The sequence below is a fragment of the Diabrotica undecimpunctata genome, chromosome 2 (assembly GCF_040954645.1).
Source record: "Diabrotica undecimpunctata isolate CICGRU chromosome 2, icDiaUnde3, whole genome shotgun sequence".
Taxonomy (NCBI): domain Eukaryota; kingdom Metazoa; phylum Arthropoda; class Insecta; order Coleoptera; family Chrysomelidae; genus Diabrotica; species Diabrotica undecimpunctata.
In genome coordinates, this window is record NC_092804.1 from 146380522 (window position 1) to 146400935 (window position 20414).

Here is a 20414-nt window from a genome sequence, read left to right on the forward strand (position 1 = left end):
TATCATGAACCCACAACCTCCTAAATTATACTCTTTCATTAAACTACACAAACCGGATCACCCAATAAGACCTGTAGTGTCTTTTTATACAGCTCCGTCATATAAACTTTCAAAAAAACTGCTAGAGATTATTTTAGAACACACTAAATTTTCACCTAAATTTACCATAAAAAATACAATAGAACTAGTTAATAAAATACAACATTTTCAGTTACCTAACAACTCCAGATTAATTTCATTTGACGTAAAAAATCTTTTTCCTAGTATCCCTCCCACAGAAACTTTTATTCTAGTAAAAAACCTTTTAGACCAAAATAGTACAAATCCAATCATTACATCTGAAATGTTACATCTTCTTGAAGTTTGCATAAACCAGGACTACTTTGAATTTAATAATGAATTATATACAAATAACAGTGCAGGACTTATAATGGGCAATCCTCTAAGCCCATTGCTATCAGATATTTTTATGGATCATCTAGAGACAAAGATTTTAAAACATCCCATATTCAAACAGTTTTTATATTGGTGGAGATACGTAGACGATGTACTGGTATGTTTCACAGGAACTAACAGGCAACTCGACCAATTTTTATCGTATATTAATTCTCTTCATAGTCATATTGAATTTACAATAGAAACAGAACAAAATCAATCCATAAATTTTTTAGATTTAAAAATTACCAGACTTAAAAACAAACATGACTTCTCCATATTTCATAAACCTACCCATACTGACACGACTATTCACAATTCATCATCCCATCCCACACAACATAAACTGGCAGCCTATCATAGTATGTTACATAGATTAACAGCAATTCCTATGTCAAAATACAATTTTGAGACAGAATTAAATATCATTAAGCAAATAGCAGTAAACAATGGATACAACGAACAAACAATTAATAAAATGTTAAATCAAAAACTACAGAAGAAAGCCCTGAACTTAGTATTTCCACCACCAGAGAAAAAACCCAGTACCTTCTGCTCGATTACATATACAGGCAAAATATCAACAAAAATAGCCAAACACATAAAAAAGAAAGGAATAACACCAGCTTTCAGAACAAATAACAACCTAGGCAAATATATTAAAAACAACAAGAGCCAACATAAAAAACACTTACACAGTGGTGTGTACAAACTTAAATGTGGCGACTGCCCAAAAACTTACATTGGTCAAACAGGTAGAAATTTTAATAAACGAATAGCAGAACATAAAAGGGCTTTCAATAATAGAAAAACAGATTCTACATACGCACTTCACCTTCTAGATCATAATCATTCTTTTAATGACGAATTTAAAATTCTCCACATTCAAAATAAAGGCCTTAAGCTATCTTTGTTAGAATCTATGGAAATCAACAAATTAAAAAACACAGATATAATTCTGAATGACCAGCTTGAGACAAACAGTTCTCCCCTCCTCAACCTATTCCATTAGAGACTATAAAGTGTAAACCCATACCAAAAACAGATCACTTGAGAAAGGCAATCAGCCGAAACAGCTGTAGTGATAAGAAATTAAAATAAATTTTGTGGAAGTTTGAAAACAAAGTTTTCAGTGTTTTATTGTTACATAAAATGAATTTCCATCAAGTAACGGTCGAATCCATCAATTATAATAATTTAATGTTATCTGACTTATTTATATTGACAATTTAGACATATATCATACATTTTAAAGTAGACGACTTTAAAATGATATTGCTGCGTTGCGTTCCTGGGACGACTTTATTTTAAGATAGTTCGATTACATGAAATCAACTTTAACTTGAGAATATCCGTCAGAAAAAAAATCATGGCATGTGATTGGTGTTTAAAAAGACTACCACATGCCATGATGACAGTAAAATTGTCCTGTTAGTGATTCCATAGTAAATCATGAGAAAAAAACATTTTTTTTTCTGAAAAATATGTAGTAAAAACAAATTTTTACTACATATTCATGACTGTTTGAAAGGTAAAAAATTGCCTTTATTAAATTTATGTTTTAGCTGTATCTAGTAAATAGTACACGCCGCTGTATTGTTACTATCAGTTGCCAAAACCAATCACTTACTTTAACCTTCAAGTGGGAACCTACGGTCCCTGACACCGACGTAGTAGGTTTTTCGCGCTAAAACTCAAATGCGCATATTGTTTTGTCCACGCGGCCAGGTAGCTTCGAATCCTCGCTATTCAGTCTTGAAAAATCTGTGGCCGAGTGCGGATAGTTCATATGTTATTCGATCTGACGGTGTGAGCGAACGAGGTTACCATTTGTGTTATACTCAACGGTAAGTTTTTGTCATTTGTGGTCCATACTCAGTTTAAATAATAGATATTCATTTTAGGAGTTGTATGTGAATATGGCTTACGAAAGAGAACAAATCAGGTTGCAACAACTTTTAGCCGAAATTGTTGCTAATTCCGAACCGGAACCAGAAGATGACGCAAGTTTGCAAGATGATTGTTTAGAAGTTATAGAATATGATACCAATTCAGATGAGGATTTCTGTGATGAAGAATCTGTCAAAAATCATGTACCGGGAGAAGTAATACCGCGTATACCACGTTCGTTTGGGAAAGATGGAACAAGGTGGAGGAAACATCATGAATTTAATCGTAACGTTCGAACTGGTACTGAAAATCTTCTACCCAATCTGACAAAAGGTGATATTAGGCGAAAATTGGTGATAAAAGAGATTTGGGAATGTTTTTTCACTACAGATGTTCTAGAAAAAATAGTAGAATGCACCAATAAGTTCATAGCTTGAAACGCTATGACACAGTCAATAACAGAACGGCTAGGCCAATTAATCTTATAGAATTAAAAGCTCTGTTTGGGTTGTTGCACATATCTGGCGCTAACAAAAGCAATCATCAGAATGCTGATATTTATTTAGAACAGATGGAAGGTCATTGGAGATTTATCGATGCCGCTAAAGAGGTTCCAGTTCATTTTAAGACACATTCGGTTCAATGACAAAAGTACTAGAATACAAAGGTAAGAATTCAACAAGTTAGCCGCGATACGTGAGATTTTTGAAACTTTTATTTCTAATCTACCGAAGCATTACAATCTTTCAGCATATACTACGATAGATGAAAAGTTAGAAGCCTTTCGCGGGAAATGTTCATTTAGGGTTAACATACCGAATAAACCAAATCGTTACGGTATAAAAATATATGCTTTAGCAGACGCTGAGATGTATTATACGTCCAAGATGGAAGTAGGTATATGCTGGTAGACAGCCAGCAGGAAAATATTTTGTTGATACGTCAAATATGTCACTTGTACCTCGTCTGTGTGAACCGATTTGGGGAACGGGAAAACAGGTAAACCAGAAATAATCATAGATTATAATAAGACTAAAGGAGGCGTGGATGTCGTGGACAAACTCTGCGCGGCATACAATTGCGCTAGAGCAACCCGTCGCTGGCCAATGGTCATTTTTTACAGTTGTTTGAATGTCGCTGGGATAAATTCCTACATTATATACAAATCGAATACAGACACACGCATTCCTAGACGAATGGTTTTGGAAGACTTAGGTTTTCAACTTATTGACGAACATATTCGCAGACGAGCCCTAGAACAAAATATTCCAAGGACAATTCGTATGAGGTTAGTAGAGATTTGTGGCATGCAGGCAAGAAATCAACCTATCCAGAATAATGTGTATGTACGATGTACGTTCTGCAGTAGTAAGAAAAACCGCAAAACTAGGTTTCTTTGTAGGCAGTGTGGCAAATATATGTATTTGGAACATTCAACCGGACTATGCGTTGTGTGCAGTGTAGAAGAAAATGAGGAAGCAAACGGACAATAGTTTCAGTTTATGTTAGATATCTGTTGAATAATTTTATTTTTTTTTTGTAACATTTCAACCCTTGTCTTTATGTTTGTTGATATTTTGTATTCAAAAACTTGACATGTTTTTGTAAATTGTTTGTCAATTATGTTAGTACCTAAAAAAGCCAATTTTTTTAATGTGAATTTTTTTCTCGAAAATAAATAAATATTGATTATTTTTTACTATATTGTTATTTAAATATATGTAGTTATATTAAATAATTAGTCACATCGAAATATTAACAGAAAATCACAACCTAAGATATTCATTATTAAAATATTCGGTGTTGTAGACCGACGTTACCAACTATGTTACAAGAATTCACGTTACCGGCGGAAGGTTAAAGCCGGGTCTTACAAAATAATTGTCAGATGTGCAAGATTATGCATATTAGTGCCACAGAAAGAAAGCATTGTTATTTATTCTGACGTCGTAATAACTGCTTACAATTTCCATAAACCCCTTAAAACCAGCTAATATTCGGAAATTTAGGAGAAGATTCACCATCATGCATATACGTAGACACATTACAACATGGCGACAAATTTAATCTTGGTTACTTTGATAATTTTATAATTATTTTGACTAATGTGGTGCAAATGGTCCATCAAATAAAATTCATAGCTTTTTTAAAAGTTTTACACTCAATAAACAATTATCTGTATTAAAGAAGCATTGAACAAGCAAACATGTTAAAATAGATCTTTAATTTATGAAACGTAAATAAGAGGAAATTTTAGTACTGTTTACAGAGTTGCTACGTATATTTTTATGAATAGCACTATGTACTAGAAAGAAAATCTGAAATACTGTGAATAAGCATTTACTTATTGAATTGCTATCAACTGAAAAGTCGCTGTGGGGAGCTTGTATCTTCATTAATTCGATATTTTGAAAAAGAGCCTGATAACAGTAGCCACAAATACAATTTACTGCTGTGAGAGAGGGTAAGTAACAATAGAGTGTTGTTTAAAGAAACAATAATTTTAATATACACTTTATTCGTAAAGCTGATTAATAATAATATGACTCTTTCTAATTTAATTTTACAGATTCAGTTTTTTTGTCCCTAAATGCGGAGAGATTCAAAAACGTTAGGCAATATGAATATTTTGACAATCAGAATTTTCTATGCATTAAAAATTGATAATAAAATTCTTGATAATAATTCATTATCTTATTCGTTGCAATTTTTCATTTTGTACCTGCCTCTGAACATAGAAATTAATAATAAACTTTCATTTTTTTTTGATAATTCTCTACTATCTCGATAATACGACAATGCTGTGCGAAAATGTCAACGTCAAATTGGATCATGAACAAATTCATTGGACAAAGAAGTTTCACCTCCGGAAAATTTATACCATGTAAGTTAGATGCCTTTTTGGACTTGCTACAGTAAACTCATATCTATATAAAATAAAACTTTCGGAAACAGATACATATGAGCAGTGGCGGCTAGTCCTAAAGGGCCACGAGGCCATGGCACTGGCTCTGAAAGTATATTGATCGGAAAATATGTCGATCACTAAAAATACTTTTGTTTTTACTAATGCATTATCTCCACGAAAAAAAAAAAAAATAATAATCCAAGCGAGTTGTCTACCCGAGTCCATTTCAGTATTGTTCACTGAGAGGAACCGTGATTTGACTTCAAACCATTCCAAACCAAATTCCGTTGAAAAATGGAATGTTTCGGAGCCAGACAAACTTCGGCCCGAGTGTGACTTGACTAGTGATTTATAATGTTTTTTGCTTATCCAGTGGCGCACCCAGGAGGGGTTTGGGGGTTAAAACTCCCCAGGACCCTATTCCGACACTGTTACACATTTTAAGGACTCAAAATGGAGGTAACATTATAAAAAAAATTCGGTGACCAACCAAAGCCCCCCTCCCCCAGAGGCAAATTCTAGGTGCGCTACTGTGCTTACCTATAACATTTTAGTTACGTTTGAAGTGTTCGATTACGAAATCAAAGTGTTTGCGCTCTTTAAATTTTACTTTTTAGTGTTGAAGAAAAAGAACAGGAACACAAAAACAATAAGTACATCATAAATTTAAAGAAATTAGTAATATTAAATTTAATTAATTAATTAATTAATTTAATTTTTAAATTTAAAATTAAATTAATAATAAAGAAATTTATCAAGCTGTTTGCTTCGCAAGTTTTAGGAAGCACATTGGTAAAAATTTGAATTCGGTTTCGCCAGGTAGAAATCGTTTGATTTCTCTTTTTGTTTACAAAAATAATATTTTAAGTTTCTCTGTGCTCGGAAAATCAAATATAATGACTTAGTTAAGTTCGGCTTATATTACTCAAAAATGTTATTATGCAGAACAAACAAGTTGATAAAAACAGGTAGGTATATTTTAAACATTATTATAAACTGTATAAGATTCTGTGGTGCATTAGAATTAGCATTGCGAGGTCTCGCTGAAACGGAAGAATGAACAAATAAAGGAGTTTTTCGGGAATTAATAGATTTTAGTTCTCAATTAGATACAGTTTTAAAGGATCATTTTAATAAAGCAACGGTCCATATTTAAAGGAACCTCTAAAGGAATACAAAATGAACTATGGGATTGTATGCTTGGCGTTTACCATGATGAGGTGACTAAAGAAATTAGCAAATCAAATTATCTAGCTGCAATTGCCGATGAAACTACAGATGTCACTACCGAATTTCAGTTAGTCATTATATTACGATATATTGCCTACAATAAGAGAGAAAGATTTTGGAAATTTGTAAATCCTTCCAAAGAGAATGTCATTCCAATAGCAAATTTAATTGCGAAAATTAATACTTTAATCATTAACGCGCCAAATAAGTTAATAGCGCAAAGTTATAACGGAGCGTCAGTATTGAGCGGAGGTGTATATGGGGTACAAAAAATAATTAAACATAAATATCCATTTGCAATTTATGTATAATGCTATGTACATTAGATGCAACTCAGTTAATGCATCTGTTCGTTTTTTTTTTTTTCGCCCATTTAACTGGGATTTGTTCTTTTTTTACTACATCATCTCCAAGAATAAAAGATTTTTGATGAGATAGCTCATAAACGATTACATAGAAGGAATTTTTAATCACGTGAAGTCAATACAGTTTATAAATACCGAAATGAGCTGATACAAGTCATGGATATTTTAGAGAATGGCAAAAGTATTAAATTGAATTCAACGATTGAGCAAGCCGGTGCATACAAACTTAGATTATAGAATAAAGATTTTATATTTTGGTTAACAGTTTTTCATAAAATCATGCCACATGAAGAAATAATTTTTAAACAACTGTAGATGATTCATACCGACCTGCAAACATTTGAAAAGACAATACAAAAAATTCGTGATGAAATGGATACAGTTATTGACTTGTGTTTGTATATCGTGGTTATTGACCAACTAGATTCGGAGCTAGTAGAAACCGATGAACCTATTCTTCAGAAAAGACAAAGTTGTCCACATTCCTATACAGTGTAGGTAAAAGTTTATGGTCGGTATGGTAAAATTTAACAGGATATCTAACACAGATATAAAATCATATTTTCAGCGAATAGACAAAGATAACAATCATATTTCCCCTTGTTATCCCCTCCCTATTTCTCATTGACACCCATTGCCCATTAGTGAGACGATTAGTTCCGATCAGAGATATTTTACATTTCTGGTTCCGATCCTAATATAGCTAAGAAACTAGAGGTGGGTCGTTGACATTTTTATCGGAACCGTTTTTTGTAAACTGTAACTAGTTGATTGTTTACCAGTAGTTTCAAATAAGCCAGTACACAAACATATTGGCTATTATCGTTTATGTGTATAAGTATTGAAGTGAAAGAAACTAACGAAGGATATATTTATTATAACTTGAAAAATAAATTAAACAATACAAATAGTACTTACATTTACATTACACATTATTACACTTTTCTTGTTAACCGTGTTCTTCTTTTATTTAAAATTAAACCAGATTTTGAACATGTGTTCACAAGGAACAGATTTTGTTACAATACTACAATATTTTATGAATATAGTGGTTAAGTTAGGATATACCTGGCGATGGTTTTTCCACCACGGTAATGGACAGTTCCAATCTCCGTTCGAAATTTTTTGTGGGTAATATATCATCCATCAAATACATGTCGACTTCTTTTATATCTCTCGATACAGGTGTATGTTTAGATAAGTCATGTTCAATTAATTCATCAAAATACACCATGGACTTAAGTCATCTTTATCATTTTCTTTTTCTTGTACTGGTTAATTTTCAATAGTACAATCTTCTTTTTCTTTTTTTATAGAAGTAACCAGCTTCTTAACTCTTTCTTTTGTTTTTTATTATTCTTTACTAGGTATTCTGATTATTCTGTTTCAATGAATAAAAAAATAGAAGCATTGGCAGTTTGCGATTCCATTTTACAACAGATTAGGGCTCGATTTACTTTTACAGGACATCTGGTAGCTACCGCATAATTTATGTAAGAACATTTTAACGAATATCAAAAAACTTTCTAGACAAATTGCTCTCTGATACTGTTGACGTATATCTATTTCTAAAAAAAAAAACGTTTAAAAACAGACCTGCAAGTACTATATGAAAGAGAAAAACTGCAAACCATTTCTGAAGCTGTTATTATTACTTCCAAATGAAGAAATGATATCTACTTACCAAGAAACTGTTAAGCTGCTGGAAGTTTTAGTGACTACGCCTATACCAACATCCGAAGCTGAAAGATGATTCTCTATGTTGAAGAAGGTAAAATCTTTTTTACGCAACTCGATGAAAGAAGAAATACTAAGTGCATTGGGAATGTTATCAGCGCTGATAAAGTGTTTCTTAACAACATTGAAGACTAATAAATGAGTTATTGACCGTTTTTGGTGTAAAACAGAACGAAGACTAGATTTCAAATATGTTTCCTCTTCCTCCTAAGTGCCTTCTCTGTTGAGGTTGGCGATCAATATGGCAAATTTCTCTCTGTTCTGGGCTTCATGAATTAATTCATTTCCTTTTGTGTGTATGTTTCAACAGTGTAAATTTTCATTTTAATGAAAACTTAGTTTAAGCCACAGTTAATTAAAAATGTGATTTTCGTCACAATCACAACTAATAATTACGGCTTAATCGCATAAAAACATAATATTTAACTTAACCATGCCACAAGAAAGTAGTTTCAGAACCTTGCCAAAGCAAGAACGTTGATATTGACAAAGTCGATTGACTTTTTGAAGTTTTCGAAATTGGTGGAATTTATAAGATTCGTATTATTTAAAAATTTTGCAAGAAATATAAATAAACATGATCTGACTTTGGATGATGTTATGTGTACCTAATAAATGTATTTTTGTACTTAATGTTGTAAACAATATGTAATTAATTGGTGTTCTTTATTAAATATTAATAGCTAATTATGATTCAAATCAAAAATAACCAAAATATTGTTTCGTAACATTTAAAATGTTGATTTTTAAACAAAATGTATTTAATATTAATTACTAGTAATCCTAACGAATATCATGGATTCAAAGAATGTCAAACGTGGAAGTAACTAGAAGGATAGGAAATGAGGCGGAAATAATATTAACTATCAAAAGACGAAAACTTGAGTACTTAGGACATGTGATGAGAGGCAAAGAGCAAGGCAAAATCCGAGGAAAGCGAAATGTGGGAAGACGAAGAATATCCTGACATGGTTTGAATGCAGTAGTGCAGAACTTTTTAGAGTGGCAGTCAATAGAGTTCGCATAGCCATGATGATTTCCAACCTTCAACAAGAAATATTTAATGCGTAGAGCACGAATATCATTCCGTTCAATTAATAAGCGTCGATTACAATATTTAGCTGTCAATCTAAAAATATTATTTCAAAAAAATAGTAATTCTGCTAACAGAAAACAGAACAGTATAAATCCTAAACTAAAATTTAAGTTACGTGTATACAAGACACGTTTAGTGTGTAAAGCAGCGGTGCTCAAAGGGTCGATCGCGATCGACCGGTCAAGCGCCAAAGTTTTTGAAGTCGATCGCCATTCACGGAGAAAATACGGGGACTGTCCTGACTTACCACACGTACATGATCGAAATAATTATGATTCTATCTCTTCACCCGAAAGTTGCGATAATGCCGGTTCGGCATATCAGCATTCACAGATAAATTATGGTACATTCGTTTAGCAAATTCCCAATTGTAAACAAACGCACGTGTTGATATTCGCCCTCTCATTCGTCAAGAGGCTATTAAATATAATTTATTGCCTTAAGCCAAACGGATACTGATTTTACAGGTCCAAACTTAGTTTAAATTCAAATTGTATTTTTAGCGTGTTGGTTTTTAAGTTAATATATTGTGTGTTATATGTTATAGTTATTGTTAAGTTATTTACTGGTCGTGTTATTTTTTAGAGTTTAGTATTAAGTTTTATAGTGTGTAGTGAACTTTTAGTATCCAAAAACAAAGTATTTGTTAAACAAAAGTAAAAATAGCTTGCGGTAGTCACTTTAATAAAGGTAAGAGAAACCAATATTTGAATTTATTGATATTTCGAAAAGTTTTATTTCATTTATAGTCCATTTATTCACGGTTTTTGCTGTAAATATTAAAGAACCGCTTGGATTGGCATGAAATTTGGCATATACATAGCTAAATTATCCTGCAGGTAAATGTTTATGTGCTTTTTCACTTCAAGTAAATTTTAAAATAATAAAATGTTTAGGAAAAGGAAAAAGACTAATAATGTCACATTGGCAGTGAAGATGGGTTTGTTCTAGAAGGGCTGTGGGTCTTTCAATAAAACAAAAGTGGGGACTACCATGAAGAGATGGACGGGAAATTTTTCGAAAATTGGTACAAAAATATACTGCCCCGATTAGAAGACAACTCTAGTGGCTGAAAACAAAAATATAGGGTTTGAGGCCTACATGTTAAAAGTTCAACTGCTGGCTATCGTTAAGGAACATAAGGGACAATATCATAAATATATCATTGATGAGATGGCAAAAAGCCAAAACAAAATAGTGTTAAGCTCATGTGGGCAGAAGTAAAAAATTATGTAGCAGCCAAAAACACTACTTTTAAATTTGCAGATATGAAAAATATTTTTTATGATGCAATAAATAATATTAGTCCAATTACGTGGCAGAAATTGAACACGTTCGATTGTCGAGTCAAGCGATATGACTGATACCGCCCAGTTGTGTATTTTCATTCGGATGGTATTTTCTGACATGTTGGCTAAAGAAGAATTGTTAACAATGCTGCCTCTGAAAGAAAAAACTCGCGGAGAAGATATATACAACGTTTTTATAAATTTTATGAAACAACACGAGATGGAGATTTACAAACTCGTGTGTATTACAACAGATGGTGCACCATCCATGACTGGCGTTAACAATGGATTTGTTGCATTATGTCAAGCTAACGATGACTTTCTATCGTTTTTTTCATTTCATTGCATCATTCACCAGAAAGTTTTGTGTTTCAAAATTCTGCATACAGATGTGAGGTGGTTGAGCCATGGAAAATTTTTAGATAGGTTCCAGGAGCAACTTCCCGAAATAATTTATTTTTTAGAAAAACGAGAGGACGACACCCATCTACTTCAAAACGAAAAATGGCTCAGTGATATGGCTTTCCTAACAGATTTAACAAATCATTTGAACCTCCTTAATTTTAAACTACAAGGTAAAAATAAAACAATTATCGATATGATGTGCGCAATACATTCTTTTGTCAACAAATTGAAATGATTGATTAAGCAAATTAGCAGAAAGGATTTAAACAACTTTCCATCGTTTAAAAACGGTAGCCGCTTATTTAAATTATGTTTATTACGAGACGGAGCTGCAAGCACTTCATAGCGAGTTTGAAAGACGCTTCGCTGATTTTTAAAAAATTGACAGATATTGTAACATTCATGTCTAATCGATTTTCTTGTCAAGACGTGGAAAAAATAGTCACTGAAATATCCGTTACGTTCAATATGGAGATCATTTTCGTCCAAAATGAGGTACTGAAAATAATTTTAGGAACACACCTTAAATCCAGAGCGACAGATACGAAATTTTGGTCTTTCATATCGTCTGAGAAATATCCGTCTTTAAGACAAGTAGCTCTGCAGCTCACAGCATTCTTTGGATCAACATACTTGTGTGAGTCTGCATTTTCCCAAATGAAGATAGTGAAATCAAAATATCGTAATCGGCTAACTGACGAACATCCCTCTTCACGCTTGCGTTTGGCCCTCGGTAATTACGTACTATCATAATATGATAGTACGTAAGTATTTCATATTATGAAATACTTTTAGTAAAAACGGTTTTTTTTTTGCTATGCTTTGTTTTTAAACCAGGAGGAGTAAATTAAAGAGACAGATTCACACCCAAGAAAGTCACTAGAAACGTTACCAAATACATCTTCTTTTTTGGTTGATCATATCGACCTTCGACGGTAATCCAAAAATATTTTGTAGTACGTCGCTAAAGAGTTCTAAAAACAACTGTTTTTTATATAAAAGCAGACTTATAATCTAAAAATTAAAAGAATCACCTAGAAAACACAAAAAATCGCCGATATAACTTAATTAACCTATGAAATGCCATTAGTGTCAAAATTTCATAACAGTGGAGTAAACTTGCCTGAGGTTGGACCAATTACAAACAAACATTGCCGCGCGGTAAATTTGAATTACTCCTCCTGGTTTAAAAAGAGGGTATAGCAGTCGATCTCCGGACGCTTGCAGTTTATGTGGTAGATCCCATGCAGTATAAGTCTGAGCACCACTGGTGTAAAGAGCCCAAGAAAACAGGAAATTAAAAATATCGATATAATTTTGCGGGTTTTGATTCGAACGTATCAATTTCAAACAGTTGTCTCTTTCTTCCTTTAATCGCATACGCTTTCTTAAAAAAAAGACAATTGCAGTTTTCTTTTTCGTACTTCAATTACACTAAATTCTAAGTAAGTGTTTGTATGACAGTTTGAAAAGAAATGAATCTCTTTCTTTGAAATCAGACATTTTTATAGATTTGCCAGTCACATCTTTAGCGTAGTTGTTACCTGTCATACTACTTAAATCTTTTAAGTCAAAGGAATCTGAATGACTTAATTCTTTCACCTGATATGGATTGCCACGTTTCTTGGCTGCTTGTGTTATTGTAACATATTCCTGCGAAATGATAATTGGACCTCTTTCTAGTGATTTTTTTATTTCCTTCGTAGTTACAGGGTAGGCAGCATCACCTTCATTTTTTGTATGGTCGTAGATCAAGAATTTGTGTGTAATAGCTTTTATTTTCAGTGTTTTTACTGCATCTAAGAACATTAAAATAATATAACTATTCTTATTTTGCCCGCAACTTGTCAGCGAGCGTGGATTCCATATTGTCATTATCAATTTCGGAAGCTTTCTTCTCTAAATACTTGAATATGCAAGAGCCAATTTCATTGGCGCCACGATGTCCTTCACTCTCAAGCAAAAAAAAACATTTTACAGCACCACTACCAACTTCGTAAATGGTTAAATTATAAGAGTTTATTTTGGACTTATATTAAAATATTGACAAATTTCGTTTAGGGCCAGTATTTCGAATGTTGCCAAGACAAAATTTTCACGAACACATTTCTTATTTTTTTATTCATTAGATTCACGACTCCATTTTTTTTGTTCCTGATGCTGTTCGTATTTTTCCTTTATGTCTGATACTTCCGGTGTATTTCTATAAGATTCGCACAAACAAATCTTTTTGTGGAGAAAAAAATGAACTATTAAATTCATTATTAAAAATGCGCGAGTAGGTACGTCATAAGATTTGTGGCCGTTTGATTTTTTCAGTCTGTTCTTTTACATAGTCTCTATGTAAGTCAGTTAAACTTTTACCACCATCTAAGTAATCTCTACAAGTATTGGTACGAAGGTAATAGCTTTTCATACGTCGGGTTGAGTTGATTTGGTTCCTCACTGATTCTTTGATATCAGGTTTTACTGTGAAAATGATTTGTGTGTTTCCCTCTCTTCTCTGGCTCAAGAACTCCATTTCCTTGTAACTGTTCTTATTGATCTGCCGTTGATTCCCAACGTATTCTTAAAAAATGGTTTGCAAACTCTCACTTTTTTCCTCTATATGGAACTAGAACTTCTTTGAATGTTCTTGAATTCTCTAACCACAGAGGAATTACTCTTCTAAATGCAGCGCATAAAATATTTTCCACAGTACTATGTCATCGTATGGCACTATATGCGGAACGGATAGTAGGAAAATACCAGGCTGGTTTCAGAGATAATAATCGACAATTTATTAGATTGCAACCCTGAAACATATTTTGGAAAAAAACACTGGAATATGGCATTGATACTTATCACATATTTATAGACTACAAAGCAGCCTACGACTTGGTAAATAGAAGAGAAATGTTCAAAATAATGAAAGAGCTAGGAATACCAAATCAGTTGGTAAATTTAACAAAACTAACTCTTGAAAACGTTGAATGTAGAACACGAATTCAGAGAGAAATGTCTGAACCTTTTAAAACAAATAACGGGCTGAGCCAGGGAGACCCTCTCTCCTGTATACTGTTCAATCTGGCTCTGGAAGAAGTAATACATATGTCACAAATCACAACCACTGGTTCAATATATAATAAATCAGTGCAAATCCTGACCTATGCTGATCATATCAATATTGTTGAGAGAACGGAACACGCTGTACGAGAGGCGTATGTAGCATTAAAAGAATCAGCTACAAAAATGGGTTTAATATTAAACACCAACAAAACTACTACATCAGAGATAAACCGCAGAATTTCCACGGCCAACAGATGCTATTTTGGGCTCAATCTCCTCCTTAAATCCACAATTATCTCGAGAAATACAAAAATAAAACTCTACAAAACAATAATACGCTCAGTCCTAACATATGGTTCAGAGACCTGGACTGTAACAAAAAATAATGAAAACATGTTAAAATGTTTCGAAAGAAAAGTACTAAGGCGAATTTATGGAGTAGTGAATGACAATGGAGTGTGGAGAAGACGATACAACTTCGAATTTTATAGAATATACCAGGAACCTGATACCTTAAAACATATTAAGATAGGACGTCTGAGGTGGATAGGGCATGTAATGCGGATGAAACAAAATGACCCAGCTAAAAAACGCTTCTTGATGGACCCATTGGTCAGAGAAGAAGAGGAAGACCTATAACAAGGTTCCTTGATAACATCGATGAAGACATGAGAAATATGGGGGAGAGAAATTCTTGAGGAGGCTGGGACCCACGCAGAGTTGTAAAGCCAGAATGATGATGGCGATGGAAGTAGAGCGCGTTATTCATTTTTCTATGATTTTCTATACGCCTGTACCGATATTTGGGCTGAATATTTTCAATATTAGCAGCAATAAAAGACCGTTTCAGTTCTAAGTTGCCAAGTGTCCAATACTTGTTAAAAATATTTTTCCTTTCATCTTCTGAAAACTTAGTTGAGCATGAAAGTTGTACATTTTTCTGTGCATGGAGCTAGAATTTCTCTGGCTTTAAATATTTTTGACGTCTTGGAAACGAATTGGTATTCTTTTCTCTTATTTCTAAGTCGTTTTGCTGGGTCCTTTTTTCTTGCTTGGATCTTATGTAGTCTCTTCTTACCACGTTTAGGAAACGATCTCGCAGCCGATGTAATGAGCGAGCAATTGTGTTAAGAACCTGATGATGACTTACCACTTGAAGTCTCAGATAAAAAAAGCTATGATCGGCTATGGAATCGTCACTCAGGTTTAAATCAGTATCGCTTTCATTTAATACAGATTCTTCATTATCATGAGCAGAAATTTCGGGTACTACATTATTTTTCATTTTTTTTTAAGACGCATTTTGTTTCTGTTTTATCGTTAATTTGTTTTATACTGTTGTATATACATATGTTGTAGATCTGGTAGAGACGAAGGTTCAGCAGTTTCAATAAATATAACAGTTTCGTTCTTTTCCGCTTTAACGTAATTGGGTCTTTCAACTTTGACATTTTCGATAGTAGCCAGGTGTTTCCACCGCATCGGTATTATTTTCGTCTGTCAACTGCTATTATCTAAAAGAAGTACGAATTGTCATTTTCTATCACTGCTAAGGCTTTATAAAGAGAATATTTTCATCGGCCATTTAGTAGACTGTCAATAGCTTATTTATGAAAGCTTTATACCTAAATTAAAAGAACTATGGGGAAATTATGCGGTAGAAGTTAATGTATTGTTCATATTTTATTCATATAATAACGTTTCTTTCTTTGTGCACAAAATGGGGACGAGAATATCTATATTATAGTGCTTTATCACTACCACATTAAATATAATAATATTTTTATGTACGAGACTCCTGTCACAGCTGTAAATTAGATCAGAGCCTAACAGGAAAGAAAAAGTAGCATATTGCAAAATAAACAGAAATAAATGTACTTATATGGAACAAGAATAATGTCCTAAACCAAAATATGTTTATTTGCCACTTTCAAATCTCATAGGATACAACAGGAAAAACGTCACAACTCGAAATATGTCGGTTTTCCTAAGCAGCGGAGTGACCTTACTCATTGGTGATCGAGATGCAACTGCATCATGTCACTGTTCTTGATTCAAATGAGGGGAATAACTGAAAAGCAAATAACGAAACTAGTGATATCTCGAGAGCATTATAAACAATCAACTTGTGACAATTTTCCTGATTGAAGATTATTCTATTTGGAATATAATGCGGACATAAAATGGAATTTTGCAGAATTTGGAATTGTGTAATTTTTGTGAATTCTATATACATATGGTATTTTTCACGAATTTACGACTATTTTTTATTAGGGATGAAAGCTTTGACTTAAAACGGTCAAATGAGGTCCGCTGTGATGTAAAAGTGAATACCAAATTCTCCCAATATTTGAAGCACTGTCGAAGACATGCAAAAATACGGTGTTAACTGATAATGTATTTTACATTAATGTAGAGAAATAGACAATTATTCGTGCATAATATGAATTACTCTGAGTGCGTATTTCCTCCTAATATACCCCGACACCCTGTATAATTTTATTACAAATCATATTACTTTTCAATATCCGATCTCCGAATCTCACGTCATGCATTATGATAGGTTTTTATTAAATTCTTTCTTTTGAAAATTTGGTTTACCTACAAGTCGTTAAAATTCCCCAACTTTCTTTTTTAATATACTTCGTAAAACAGTCACTGTTAGAAAGTCTAAAAACTAATGTTTTGTCTAAGTCAGGAAGTGGTAACGAGAGTCGTGTTCAGGCGTCAAAAAATCAAAAATTCTCCATATTGTTCCGGTTTGGATTTTCCTATAAGTAAAGACAATCATAAGTTCTGATGTTTTTATCTACTTGCTGAAATCTCTAACAACATGAATCACGTTTGACGTTTGCCTTCTCGTTTTTGACATATGGTACGCCTTATTTCAACTAATCTATAGCCCAATACTTGTCAAAACAAGAGATAGGTAGCAGTTTTGTTATCAGCATTAATCACTTTCTTAAATAATTGTCGTGCCATGAAACGTAAACAAATTTATTTAGCATCTGTGTACTTTGTAAATAGACACTTAGTACACAATTGATAGGATATTTATTATTCATCAGAATGCTCGAAAATTTTACAAATAATCTCTGGGGGGTACTTAATAATATACGTAAATAATAGACAATTGCTAATAGGTGTTTACAAATAGGTCAAACAATTTTCGTTGTTTACGAATTTACAAAAAATCCGCTTCAATCTAATAAGGTTACCTATTAGCGGAACGGTAACAGTTAATTACACTTGCTTAGTAAATTAAAGTCTTTTAAAAAGAAAAGTAGGTTATCTACAGTGTCTTTTAAATTTAAAATGTCTTTAAGATTGTTTGGTACAATAAATGATTAAATATTTAATTCTGTGATGATTAAATTTTTCGCACTTTTCTACTAGTCACTAGCACATGTTTTACCGTAAGGGGTGAACTGCACTCATCGCAAATTAGGCGTTCTTCTTTCTTAAACGGGCTTTACACCAACAATAAATTCACGAAGAAATTCATGAATTTATTCATCAATTTCTGTGTCAATAAATTCGTGAATTTCTTGGATGTAAAAGTTTCTTTGACTTCAAATAAATTTTGACAGTGAAAGTGTCATTATTTCAGTAGTACCAATGGTTTTATTATTGGATGTTATTTATTGTTGTTTGTTTGAATATAGATATTTTGGATTTGGAAATGTAATCAGAAAACAATATCGTTTTAAAAAGAAAATAGTGATTAAGATTGTACAAAAAATTATGCTGAATTTGGTAAAGAGTAAGAGCTTGAACAAGAGGTAAAAATTAGTGGAAATTACATGTAATTAGTGAAAACTGTTGATTTTGGACACAGAAGATAATTTCAAATAACTTTAATAAGGACAACATAGCTAAAGAAACAGAAAAAGCGGTAATTTTATTTTTTTTTGTATGATAGAACAAGAAAATCTAGCATTCATTACATACTAAAAATTAACTGCTGTTAGCAGAAATCTTAATCAATTCATTGTGACTTCTAGAATGATGAAAGCGTTTATTTAAATACAATACCTTCCTGCACCAAGTCGAAGTAAAGAAGAAAGAAAGGTACAATACTTTTTATAATCTTTTAACCACTATTCATAATATATTCTCAAGAGATACCTAATAAAAATAAATGGGTATGTTTATTGTTAGAATATTGAGATGTGTACAATTCTAATCAAAAAGAGAAGTTGTAAAGAAATGAATACTTAAAAACAAATAAAAAATGGAAATAACCAGTAATACTTTATCACTAGTTTGTGAGCTGATTATTTACAATTTTAATAATTTGTCTAACATATTACAATTTGCTTTATTGAATAGTAGGACTAAACTAAATATATAAAAATACAATCATTTTTAAATACAATATAATTTAAATGGTGAATGAAGAATCATAATAACAGGAATAAAAGATAGTTTTAATATTTGTTATACACAAACAACTATTTTTTTCTAAATAAAAAATCGTATTTACAGATTTTATTCGTAGGATATGGAATCCTGCATTTTTAAAGAAAGATAGTCAACTTTGGAAGGAAACTATGAATAATAAAGTATAAGAGCAAGAAGAATTAATAGGAAAGAATAAAATTAGTAGCAGGCCAAAGTCTTCATGTAGAAAAAGCGGAGAAGAGAACACAACAGAAACATGTCAGAGAAATGGAACTGGCAGAAGACATGAATTGAAAAGAAATAGATTTATTAGGTTTAAAAATTAGATTATTCAAAGAAAAATTTAATAAAAAATTTATAAAGAAATTATATGTATATTAATGATCCTTCTGAGGTTTTCCCATAACAAAAATATTTTATAGGGCTCTCAAACATCTTCAACTTAAGTTCAATAATGTCTTTATTTAGCAATTCATCTTCAAAATTGTCTCCAGTTTGATTTTTCAATTGAATCATTTCAACTGTACAGCCACTTCCATTGACTAAAATGGGAAACTTTCTTCTTCCATACACATTTTGTTACATATCTGGAATTCATTATACAAAATTTCAGGATGTCCTAGTGAATTGTTTCAGTGGACTTCTGAATGTGAATTTAAAACGTTATCACTAATATAGAATAATCCATATCTGGTTCTAAAAAATAGATCAATGGACTCGATGCAAAGTTAATTTAACAATCCTATCAATAATACAGAATTATCCATACCGGTTCCATCCAATACTGGGTTCAAAAAGAAAATATATCCAGCGAGTATCAGAATTTAAAATTAATCTTTGATTATTTAGAGCATTTATTGTAAATTTTTAGAATTCCATGATACATCCTTAATATTATTTGGATAATTAATGATTTATAACTCTTTTATGCAAGTTGCTGTTTTTGAGAATCATGAGTCGAATATGAAAACCTAGCTACTATCTCCATACTTTTCATTTTGCAATCTTATAATACTTGGCATTTCAAAGAAAACCATCCTTTCCTGTTTCAGAAATCAATAGCACTCATATCTCTTGAAAAACGTTGTTTAATCAATTTTTAAACTTTCAAGATGATAAAAACATTTACCTAATGACTAGACCAAGTAAAAGATAGGAGTGAAGAAAAAGGTAGAATTATATAATCTTTTATTAACAAATATTTAGGTACTATATACAAGGTGGTCCAGAATTATGTACATTAATTTCTAGAGCTCATAGTACGTCCAAAAATAAGGGTACTTCTTTATGTACACTTTTTTATAAAACTGAATAATAAGGGAGATACAACCCTTTAAGGGGGTGAATTGAAATTCTTATTTTTTCAAATATCTTCCAAACGGTTTTGAATACGGAGTTCATATTTTGGGAGTGATTATAAGACATTAGGATAATTAATTTCATGTCACCACCTACCACATCCTATATTAATACAGGGTAGTTTTGGAGGGTAAGTGGGGGTTATTGCGTCACATGTTTTTTAATTTTTACATATTTTAAAAATTATTGTTTCCTTAGACTTTTCTACGCAAAAAAGGTGCGCTTGTAATATTTCAATAGATATCATC

At 32.1% G+C, this 20414-nt stretch overlaps 1 long non-coding RNA gene across 1 annotated transcript; it reads left to right on the plus strand.

The window, feature by feature from the left end:
• Positions 1-18073: 18073 nt before the first annotated feature.
• LOC140433493 (uncharacterized) lies at positions 18074-19364 on the plus strand. Its single transcript, XR_011949990.1, has 3 exons — positions 18074-18298; positions 18408-18474; positions 18905-19364. It is a non-coding gene; the product is annotated as an uncharacterized lncRNA (long non-coding RNA).
• Positions 19365-20414: the final 1050 nt, after the last annotated feature.